At 42.7% G+C, this 12,124-nt stretch overlaps 1 non-coding gene across 1 annotated transcript; it reads left to right on the top strand.

Annotated features, from left to right (window-relative positions):
* The first annotated feature begins 567 nt into the window (after positions 1-567).
* Positions 568-685, top strand: LOC119233070 (5S ribosomal RNA). The gene has a single exon (XR_005122238.1). It is a non-coding gene; the product is annotated as a 5S ribosomal RNA (ribosomal RNA).
* Positions 686-12,124: the final 11,439 nt, after the last annotated feature.

Raw genomic sequence — 12,124 nt, 5'->3', positions numbered from 1 at the left:
TACTCCCTACTGCCTGTTTTCTAATTTGCCCTATTCCTTGGGACACTGTGTTGCTGGTACTGGCTGGCATCTTGGGTGAACTTCCCAGCTCACCTCTGGCTCCTCCGGGAGCCTTCTGCCAGTTTCAAGCAGTCTCTACTGAAGAAAGGTCCCTGTTCTTAATTGGTGATGCAGGGGATGTGCTCCCCTGCGCGCCCAGTCTGCCCTGGTGATTGGTGCTCCCTCCCCTCTGGGGTAGGACTTCAGGCCAGAAGGGGATTGTATTTTCATATTAAGAATAATAGCAGCCATTAAAAACCAGAACCAAATTTGTATTTGCAGTTTCCTCTGGTTTTTATATGGCTGCAAGTGGGGCCCTGGCTATTAATGGTTTTTATAGAACTAAGGCATTTAGAGGGGCAGTGGAAAGGGGAGAGGCAAACACAAAGTCAGGGAGTAGCACGGTGGTCTATGGATGCTTTGGTGGTGAGAGAACTATGGTAACCTCACCGATAGAGGGGATCTATACTGCCAAACTATAAGAAATGATGTAAACCAATGTTGCCGCAATTTAAAAAACAAATAAAAGTCTACGGCCATACCACCCTGAACGCGCCCGATCTCGTCTGATCTTGGAAGCTAAGCAGGGTTGGCCTGGTTAGTACTTGGATGGGAGACCGCCTGGGAATACCGGGTGATGTAGGCTTAAAAAAAAATAAGGTCCTCCCAGGTGGCGCAACGGTTGAGCGCTGGGTTGCGAAGCTGCCCGCAGCCTGCAGCACCAGTTCGATCCCGGCTGCTCCCGGGCCACTGGAGGAGGGTCCCACATGGCACACAGACCTCTCCTGCCGCCCGCTGCTCCCCTCAGCAGTGTATTTCATCAGTCTGCCTGCTCTGCTCCCCGCTCTGGCTCTGGTGAATTCTCTCACCCTCCCGCGCTTCTGACTGTACCCAGTGCTTGTATAAATAAATAAATAAATCTTGAAAGAAAAATTAAAAAATAAAAATAATAAAAAAACAAATAAAAGGGGAAAAAAGAATAATAGCATCACTTTAGATCAGAAAAGGATCAAGGAAGGAGGATGGGAGCAGAGGCAGGGAAGCCAGTCAAGCAATTATTACCAGTCATTCCGGGGAGAGGTGACAAGAACTGAGCGAGAGAAATGGCAGTGGGGATGGACCCAAGAGATGTGGGAAAGGTGCAATTAACACTGTGTGGTGACTGGTCAAATATGGAGGAGGACAGAGTCACCGGGTGTAAAATCCATATTTTCATATGCTTAAGTTTATTGAATGCATTTTATATATGAAAAATGTGTATTTGACATTACTCAGAACTATGAAAAATGGGGAGGAACAAAAGTCCAAGAACACATGAATAAGTAGATTACAGTACAAGGATACCTTGGAATATTATTTATATATATATTTTTTAACATTTATTTATTTATTTATACATGCACTGGGTACAGTCAGAAGCGCGGGAGGGTGAGAGAATTCACCAGAGCCAGAGCGGGGAACAGAACAGGCAGAAGGACCAAAGTACACTGCTGAGGGGAGCAGCGGGCGGCAGGAGAGGTCTGCGCGCCATGTGGGACCCTCACCAGCGGTCGGGGATCCAACCGGCACTGCAGAGGCTGCGGGCAGCTTCGCAGCCCAGTGCTCAACCGCTGCGCCACCAGAGGAGGCCCACCTTGGAATATTATTAAGTCATCAAAGTAGTCACTGTGAAGTCTACAGGATTGGATGGGGAAATTCTTATAATAAAATTTTAGAAAGCTTGTGAATTTTCACTTCTGATAGCCATTGTGTGAAATTATGCATTTAGACAAGAACGAGAACAGAACAGAAAAGGCAAGTTTGATTTGCTAGAGCAATAGGATCATGGATGAATTTTTATTTTTAGATTTCTGTTGAATTTGTAAAAAGTCAGACAAAAAGTAACTATTATACACATGATAGAATATATACTAAACAGGGGCCTCCGTGGTGGTGCAAGGGGTTAAGCACAGCACTATGAAGCAATCCGCAGCTTCTGCACCACGAGTTCAATCCCCGACCGGCCAGAGAGAAACCCACATGGCGAAGCAGACCTCTCCTGTCTCACCTGCTGCTTCCCTCAGCAGTGTACTTCAGTCAATCTGCCTGTTCTGTTCCCCACTCTGTCTCTGGTGAATCCTCTCACCCCCCGCATCTCTGACCTGTGCCCCAGCTCTTGTATTCATAAATAAATAAATCTTTTTTTTAAAAAAAGAAAATATACTAAACATGGGTATTCTTTTATATTTGTGTAATTTTTTTTACATCGGTGTTCATTTTTGTATAATTGATTTTTCCCTTCAGGTGTAATCAAACATGGGTATTCTAACTGCTACAACACATGGTAGCTTAGATTTTGGATGATATATATTGCTTAAGTATATGTACAAACACACACATATAAAATCTACGGAAGAGGGTCATTCTTTTTATTATGACCTGACAGCCTCCCTCTGTCTTTGCTCCTTTTCTTCCTTCCTTTCTGTTCCGTTCCTTACCTTTTCCCTTTTCCCTTTCCCCTTTTTTTTTTTTTTTTTTTGTGGAGCCCTCACCAGTGGTGGCCTGGGATCAAACCCGTGCTACAGAGGCTGTGGGCAGCCTTGCAACCCAGCGCTTAACCGCTGCACCACCAGGGGAGGCCCTCTCCCCTCCCTCTTTTTAAAGACATCTCTCCCTTAAGGTATTCCCATTCCCAGTGATATCTCATCAAAGGAGCACATGAATAGCTGACATTATGTAATGCTTTGACATTTGGCATTCCCAGGGCATTACCCCACCCCTGATGCAGAATAAGTTGTCAGAGCATGAAATTGGTATTTTTACATATTCTTAATGTACAGATGTCAGTCTGAAAACCATTCACTAGTATTATGATTACATTCTTTGTCTCATCTTCTTTCTATGCCAAGATCTGTTCTTGTGATTTCTTTTCTTTAGGGAGTTTCAAAGAGGGAACACAAAACTTTAATAATCCAGTTTACTGATTCTGCCAAAAGGTAAAAGTAAACTTTTAAGTCTCTGACCACTTTTGGCAACAATAATTCTGGCACAGGAGCAAAGATGTAACAAGAAGGACCAGATGCAAGCTGGAAATACAATCAGTGGCCCACTTGATGGTGCCAGGTTCTTCAGCATGTTGCAAATCAAAGCTGCTTGCATTTTACAAATTTGTTACTCTGTGCTAATCACAGAAATGAATGGCCTAGGCTTAGGGGAGGAACAGCAGGGCTAAAAATAATAACCATGTAGAAAATTCACTAGGTAAGAACTAGCAGAAATTTAGAGACAGCATGGTCTGTCTTCCTGCAGACACGACAATGCCACTATCAGATCTCTGACAGATGGACATTTAGTCTTTATTTGAACCCCTCCAACAATGGACATCTCACTGCCTCTCGAAGCGATCCATTTCATATTTGGAAATCTGGAAGTACTATCCAATATCCTTTTCCCTTTAGTTATCAGCACCACCTTCTTTGAGGGAATCTGCTGCTTCTTTCTTCTATGTGGTCCTGACAGGATGCTGGGATGGTGTGTTGTTCCCTGGATCTTAGTCCTCACATTCATTCCTTGCCTTCCCTTGCATTGAAGGTAGGAGAGGCTGTCCCCATCAGCCCTCAGTCTCAGGCTCCCATGTCAGCTGGGTTTTAGTGGGTCTGAGCAATGGGAGATATTTGCAGGAGATTGGATGGGGAAGGAAAGGGAGAAGTCGAGGTATCCTCTCCTTCTCTAGGGGGGAGATGATGCCACATTCATGTATGCAGCTGCATTTTCTCCATGAGTGAGTCCCAACTCTCACTGGACACAGCCACCTGTCCCAGCTTCCACCAGGTGACACCTGCAACACCACCTTTTCCTTCTCTCCCTTTAATGAAAATTACAATGGCCTGTAGCTATTAGTGATATCTGAGTCGTTTCACTGTTCTCAGGAAGGCTTTGGAAGCTCTTCCGCCATTTGTGTATAGCCAATACATTCCCTTTTTCCAGAGATGTTTCTGTATTCTGATTGGATCCTAACTGCTACAGTGTCCAGACTGGACAATTATAACCCCGCCACATGATTGGTTCAGGGATGTTCATATTGCACAAGGTGGACCTATCAGAAGTCCTTCTCTAAGTCTGTAAAACACTTTTTGATGGTGATCACTAAGCTGGGGTGGGATTAGAATGGAGTCGGCAGTTTCTCATGTTAGTGAGAAACTAACATGGAGCAAGCACTGGTCAAGGGTAGGCAGCCAGCAATGACATCCTTCAGGTTCCTAGAGTCCCTGAAGCTCTACCTTCATCTCATTTTCCCTTTAGTTTCCTTCATTTAGGTTTCTTTCACTTTCGACCCCCAAATAACCTCACTACCAGAGTAAGATTTACCTTGTAGAAAAATATTTCCTTGAGGAAGCCCAGATCTGCTTTTCTAAAACCTACCCACTGTCAGACTGGTTCTCAGCACCAGGCCACTTGGCATTCTTGGCTGCTACCTGCCTTATACAGCTGTTTCCACCTCCAGCATGTGCTCAGGCTACCCTGTTGGCCCTCCCTGACTCTACTGCACCCCTTTTCCCCCGTCCCGATTGTCTGATGTCTCTGCTGGCTCTTCTCAGACATGCTTCTGACTTGTCCTTGACATGTCTCTCCAAGATGAGATGTTGGAAAGTCTTTGGCCCACAGAAGCTCTCTTGATCCTCCCTGTCAAAGAGGAGCATTTCCTTGTGTGGTCCTTCAGGTATTGAAGGCAGCATTTTTGTTTCCCTCACTTTCCTGTTCCTCTCAAGGCCTTAGAATCTCATGACCGTCAGTCATTCCTTGCATTTTGAGGTGCTTAGTATCAAGCAACCTGGAGCTATCTGATGAATGTGTTCATAATGGACACCAGGATGCTTGTCTTCATGACATGGTTCTTCCACCACTTGGGACTCGTGGCAGAAGATCTAAGGATGACTGCTCCTTGAAGATGCCAGTCCTCGTGACCACAAATCCGCTAATACATGGACATTTTCCCAGATAGGGAGAATAGCCACCTGTGAGGACCAGTCACTGTTCTGGACACTATGCTAGACCTTTACTTACTTTCTCATGTTTAATAATCCTTGCACCCAGCAAAGGGGTGTCATTGGTCCTGTGTTTCAGACAAAGAAACTGAGAGTTGGAGACATTAAGCCCCTTGCTCTAGGTCACATAGCTAGTAAAGGGTGAGACTAAACAAGGGGTAAAGAGCACTCCCCAAGCCTCTCCCCTTCCCACTACTGCACATGTTTTTAGACACCAAAAAGACAGTCTGTTTTCCCTTGTTAAAAGGCTCTGATGTGTCCTTCTGGTAGAGATGCAATAGGATGACTGAGGCATTCAAGTGGACATGGATATCAGATTTATGCAAAAAAAGGAGTGAGGAGACTCTAATTTTAAAAAAATGGAGCAAAAATCAGTTGGCCACAGGATTTTGGCTTCAATTTACAGAGCACACTTAACTTAGGGCATTTTGAGGAGCCCTCTCAATCAATAAGGAAAGTACAAAAGGGGAAAGGATTTACCCAAAGCCATACAACAAATTAGGTGAACTGGGAATAAAGATAGATGGGACTAGTTTAGGAGTGCCCAGACTCTGGAGCTAGACTGCCTTTTTCAAATTCCACTAAGTACCTTACAATCTGAGTGACAGTGAGCATTTGTTTAAACCTCTCTACTTCAGTTCCCTCCTCGGTTAATTGAGGCACTAGCATGTACATAATAGTAATTACCACTTAGAGTCGTGAAGATCAAATGAATGAACACCAGAACTGCTTAGAACAGAGCCTGAGGGAGTGTGGTATATGTGTTAGGTGGGGTGATGATGGTGGTGGTGGCAATGTTAGTATGAGGGTACCTGACTTTAGCCCCTGGGTTTGCTACAGCTCCTAGAATGTGAACCAAGATCTTGGAATGTTCCTAATGCATCCTGTGCAACACATTCCTTCTCCCTGCCCTCACCTGGCTTGCTCACGTACCCATTAAACCTGAATGTGGAGGGGGTGTGTATAAAGGGGTACAGTGCACATCCATCAAGAGAAATGCAGTAGGGCCTCCCTGGTGGTGCAAGGGGTTAAGCACAGCACTGTGAAGCTATCTGCAGCCTCTACAGCATGAGTTTGATTCCCAGCTGGCCAGAGAGCTACCCACACGGCACAGCAGACCTCTCCTGTCTCGCCCACTGCTCCCCTTAGCAGTGTATTTCAATCTGCCTGTTCTGCTCCCCATTCTGTCTCTGGTGAATTTTCTCACAGCCCCCCCTGCCACACCTCTGGCCTGTACCCCAGTTCTGTGTGTATAAATAAATAAATCTTTTTTTTTTTAAAAGAGAAATGCAGTACCCTGTCTTTGTTACAAGGCAACCATATACTAATCCATGACAAAATGGAGAGGACACAGGCCTGGGGACCAGTTGCAACCTGAGTTGTGCCACTAACACTGTAGGTGACCTTGGGCACGTCCCTTCTGTTCTCTGGACTTCAGTTTGACCCTCTATAAAATGACTGGGGAGGATTATGATGATGTCTTAGGGGCTCTCTTCCAGCTCTATCATTCTGTGATTCTAAATCCCTTTATAACAAACTCTAGGAGAGGAGCTTTGCTCTTGCAAATGGAGTGTAAAGTTAATCCTGCCTGTGCTGAGGCTAACTAATGTGTGTGTGTGGTTTATCCTACTTCATTAAGCCCTGACTCCCCACAGAGCAACACGTAAGGCAGCCCAGGCAGGTAATACTGAAGTGTTGCTGAACTGGGTCTCCTAATGGAAAATTATTTTCTCCACTCTTTCTCAGATTTATCAACACAAAGCCCATAACTCCCATTTTCCACACTGTTACTTTGCCACATGTGTGGATTCAGGACCCAATCATAGATATGGCAAGTGGGTTTTGATACCTTTTTTTTATCTATGAGCCCCCCACCCTCCCCCATGCTGCAGGCAACACAGACATTTTATTTGTGAAGAAACTGAAGCTTAGGCAGGTCAGGCGACTTGCTAGGGTCAGGCCAGTGTGTGGTGAAGGATGTTGCAAGTGTGAGGGTAATGCTGCTCTTGACAGAATGCTGGCTTAGGGGTGGGGAAAAGGGGAGGCACCTGGGAAACTCTGAAGCAGTGTTCCCAAATGAGAAACTTCCCCAATGATCCTTACCTTTTGTAAAGATTCTTGTAGATTCCCAAGTCACTTTCCTCTAGTCAACAGAGAACAAAATTGGACTGTCTTAGACTCCTTTTTTTTTTCTTTTATTGTGAAATATAGTACAGATATTGAAAGTGCATAAAGCAGATGTGTATAGTTTAAAAGTGAAAACTGATTATCTCCAACCCGCTGTTCCAGTGAGAAAACAGAGTATGATATTTGGTGAAAAAGTCAGGATATAGAGAATGCATCCAGTATCATCCTGTTCATGTAAAGTCAGACACTGCTGAGCTACACGTTTGGGCAAAGTGACCATGCTCTTTGCTCACTCCTAGCACTATGCAGACCTGATGCACCTTTTGTCCCTCCACCTCACTGAGGACAGAACCCACTAAGGACCAAGAAGTACACAGGCACTGAATGCTACAACTGGAAGCCACCTCAGGAGGCTTTCATTCACTCATTTATTCCTCAGATGCTTGGGGTCTTGCGAGACAGGGGCTTCTGGCCTGGGGATGATGAGAGGTAGAGCACAAACATCTTACATGGATCCTGCACCAGAGGAGAAAGAAAGACTAGAATGAATTGAGTCTGAAATGAGGGTGGGAACAATGAGGGTCTTGGAAGTGTCTGGCTTACCCAGGACTCATCCTCATAGTCCTCTGAAAAAGAGTTAGATGGAAAAGGACCCCCAAAGAGGGAGTAGCCTTCTCCAGATGAATTACCTAGCCTTCATGTCACTCTCTAGTCTCAAAATTCAAGTCAACTACATGGTAGTTTTATGTGCAATTGGATGAATCCCAAAAGGGTTGGGAATTAAGCTCCAGAATGTCAAAGAGGAAGGACCCTCCATATTGCTGGGTCTAATGACCTTGTTTGTGAATGAGGAGACTGAGGTCCAGAGTCGTCACTTTTCCAAAGTCATCTTGACAGCTTGAGGGGAACCCAAGACTAGAATGCCCCCATAACCAGTTATTCTACACTGCCCAAATGAAAACAACAGTATTTTCCAAAGTGAGTTGTTAGAATCATGAGTTTTCATGGTCATGAAATCATGAAGAAAGAGAATATAAGAGTGGCAAAAGATCTTAGTGGTAATCAGCCTAGTCCCTAACTAGGCTGATCATCTAATCATCTGAGGAGCTTGTTTGAAAAAATATAGATTCTAGGACTCCAGCCCCAGAGAATGGAGTTTAGTAGGACTGGGTTTTAGTAGGACAGATTGGCCATTGTAATTTCAAAAAGTCTACCAGTTGCTTCTGGTGGGACATTCATAGGCCTAGACAATTCTCCACTTGACAGAAGGGGAAGCTAAGGCAGACAGAGTGATTGATTGTAAAAGGTCACATCTCATTTCACCACAAACTTTTCAATTGTCCAGGAGAAAACTGAGCCAGGCTGCATATCTAAGAACCTTGATATATTAATAGTGTTTTCCCCCAATATTGTTTTTGTGGTTGACACATTTATTTTTTGAAGCAGCTTAAAAGATTCCTAGCCACGCTGGAAGGCACTCAGATTTGTACAGTGTTTACAATGACTTTGTTGTTCATTAAGCAAATTTACCCAGACTAACCCAACATGAAAGAAATCATCTTGTTTACAGTGAGATCCTCACAAAAATACGTGTAGCAAAGACAGACAAACACACATAAACCTGGATTGCCGAGTGGGACATGATTTGCGGCTGCATCCAATTTTTCTCATTAGAACTTGTTTTATTTGAACATGACTCAGTACCCCGTGTAAATGCGAAGTTGTTAATCTTATTACTATATGGAAAACAAATTAATTAGTATGCATGCTACTGGAGATGAGTTGTAAGGTTGGTATTGGAAAGATTAGGAAAACACACTCATTACTCCAAATGATATCTGATATACACGTCTGACTTTCACTTTAAGATTGGTTCCAATATATGGGCAACAAATATAGCTAATAAAAATCAAGCTTTTGTGCTCAGCATCTTAATGTTGGGGTTGGCCAGATTCACACATTTTGGCCTTCTTTGTTTTAAAACAAAGGTCATTGTCATGTGTAACTGCTTGTCACTGTCCCTCAGCCCAAACTCTTGCAGCACTTTCTCAGGTTCCAGCTCCCACCCCAAACCAAACCTACAGGAGAATGAGCTTCTCTTTCTTTCACAAGGCCACTGCACTTGTGCTCCTCCCTGAGCATGTTCCACCTCCTTTTAGTAGTTATAATTAGCACATCTCATTTTTCCAGGGGACTATATGAGTATAGTCTCCTTGAGGGCAGAGGCTGTATTTCCAATGGGAGATTCAAATCATGTTAAACGCCATTCTGTAGGGAAAAAATGCCATTCTATGGGGAAAAAAAATACAAAAAACGAGGAAGCTCATTAGGTGCCAATGTGGAGCAATCGCCAAGATACACTAAATGTACACCTACAGATGATATTTTAAAGTGTACTGCTAACACCGATTACCAAATTATCAGAAAGGGGGCCTGGGAACAGAAGTAGGAAGAGACATTTCCTCAGGTTGCTTCTTTGCCTTTTGAATTTTCTCCATACTTAGTTGTTTGAATACTCAATAAAATATATATATATAATTAAATTTAAAAATAAAATCAAAGGAAAGATTTACTTAAAATTTAAAAAAAAACAAGACAAAATAAAACAAATAAATAAAAACAAATGTCATTTGGCATAGTAAAGACTTTCGGAGTCCTTTAAAAAATAAACCTGTTTTAATTTTACTCCAGGTTACCGGACTTATTTGACCAGGGAACTCCAAAAACAAATAAGTAAAACAACCCATGAAGTATCCAAAGTTTCCCAAATGATTTGACCCTGAGATACTTTTTTAAAATACTCACTTATTGCTTCACAGTGCTCACGCCTGGCTCAGCAGACCTCTCCTGTCTCGCCTGTTGTTCCCCTCAGCAGTGTATTTTAGTCAATCTGCCTGTTCTGCTCCCCACTCTGTCTCTGGTGAATCCTCTCACTTCCCACACCTCTGGCCTGTACCCCGGTTCTTGCATGCATAAATAAATCTTTAATAATAAATAAATAGTTATTACTATCTCACAGAACACAAGCGACCCATTAATGTGCCCTAGCTAACATTTCAAGCCAGAAAGTGTAAAAGAGAGTGGATACTGGTTCACTACCGACTCCATGAATGGACTTGCGAAGTCCTTTCTCTTTTCTGCATCTCAGTATCCCTGTCCCTAAAATACGTCAGCTGTTCGAGATTATCTCTGATCTTCCTTCTGCTTCTGAAGTTTACAGATTTAACAGTGGTGCTGTCTGTGCTTTGAGTAGCCATTGGAGACAAGGCCATCTATGATACTTGGTAAAAGAAGCTGAAAGTTGTGTCTATATTTTGCCTCTCTGAAAACCCCAGCGATAAAATAAAAAATAAAACCTGAAGGTTAAAAGAAACCAGAACCATTATTTTTGGTTCACTACAGCTACGGAGATTGCCTGTCTTAGCACTCACTGCGCATCCTTGGGCAAAACGCTGAGTCCAGTCTAAGTTTCTTTAGCTATAAAATGGGTATAATGATTGCTTTGCTGCTTTCCTCAAATTCCTGGTAAAGGTATTTAGAGTATGACAGCAACAGAAATAAGAGGATAGAGAGGCAAGACCAGCTTTGTCAAACCACTTATTTAACAAGTAAAAGTGTTGCTTTTCAAGTCTTCTTTCATTTGTCAGTAGGTTTCCCTTATTTGTGGCAAAAGTATTGTAGGAAGGCATCATTTCCATCCATCATTTCCAGCATTTCCATTACTGGAGGCAAAATACACTGGAAAAGGTCATTCAAAGTGATTTGTCTATGTATCAAGATCTAAATCTAGATCTGGGGATTTTAGGAAATAACCAAAAAAGGAGAAAGTGTGCACCCTGGGATTGTTTGTAATAGTGAAAAGTTGAGTACTTCTAAATATATGATACTAGGGAACGCTTAATACTAGGGTATTAAGCAGCTATTAAAATAATTACTAAAACATTTTAAATGATAATTATGAAGTCCATGTGGTGTTATAATGATAAACTGTTAAGTGAGAAAGCTGAATACAGAGCTGTAACTGCACTAATAAATTTTTTGTGTAAATTTTTCTAGTATATAAGTAAGGACAGAAAATGTTGAGCAGTTCATTTGTTAGGATGGTAGGATTATGGATAATATTCTTTCCTTTTAATTTCCTTTATTTTCAAAACATTGTGAACAAAATAAAAAACTGGAAAGAAATACAATGAAAGCAACAGATAGGTACATTTTGTTGTATCCTTAGTAAATCCTTTCACTGAAGAAAGGGATTAAATGTGGCTTACCATAGCAAATCATAAAATAAGACCTACATATTACTTTTCCTCGAGGCCTTCCTATCCTTCTGAGAATAAATTAAAATATAAGCACCAATTTAAACATTTTAAAAATTTTTAAATTTAGGATTACCTCATTATTCTACTTAAGACTTAAAAAGGAAGAAGTTATTCTTTTTTCCCTTTGGATTAAGTTTCCTTGGCAAAGTTCCCTGTTCTCTGCAGCTGGCTCAGGGGTCCCTATTCCTACATGATGCATTTCTCAACCCCCACTCAGATGTACAGACAGTGGCAGGGAAGATCCAGTTAGATTAGGGATCCCAACTGGTCCTGCTTTGTAAAATAAGCACATTAGTTTCTGCCCTGGCTGCAGCCTTGCCCTGCTGTCAGGATGCCCTGAAGCTAATGTGTAAGAAGACACAAAAGTGCATTATTGCAAGTACTTTAATTAGAGGTGACATTGGGGGAAAAGTGGGGTGATGGTAGAGGAGGATGAGGACTGGTTTTTTGGGAAGCAGCATAGTGTTAGCAGTTAAGAAATTTGATTGTGGGGCCTCCTTGGTGGCACAAGGGGTTCAGACACAACCTATGAAGCTCTCCACTGCTACTGCAGCATGAGTTCAATCCCAGGTCAGGGAGCAACCCATATGGCACAGCAGACCTCTCCTGCTTCGC

The sequence above is a fragment of the Talpa occidentalis genome, unplaced genomic scaffold (genome assembly GCF_014898055.3).
Source record: "Talpa occidentalis isolate TD23 unplaced genomic scaffold, MPIMG_talOcc4v2.1 talOcc4.7, whole genome shotgun sequence".
NCBI classification, from domain to species: Eukaryota; Metazoa; Chordata; class Mammalia; order Eulipotyphla; family Talpidae; genus Talpa; species Talpa occidentalis.
The sequence above is the reverse complement of the archived record's forward strand: the minus strand, read 5'-3'. Positions and strand labels throughout refer to the sequence as shown.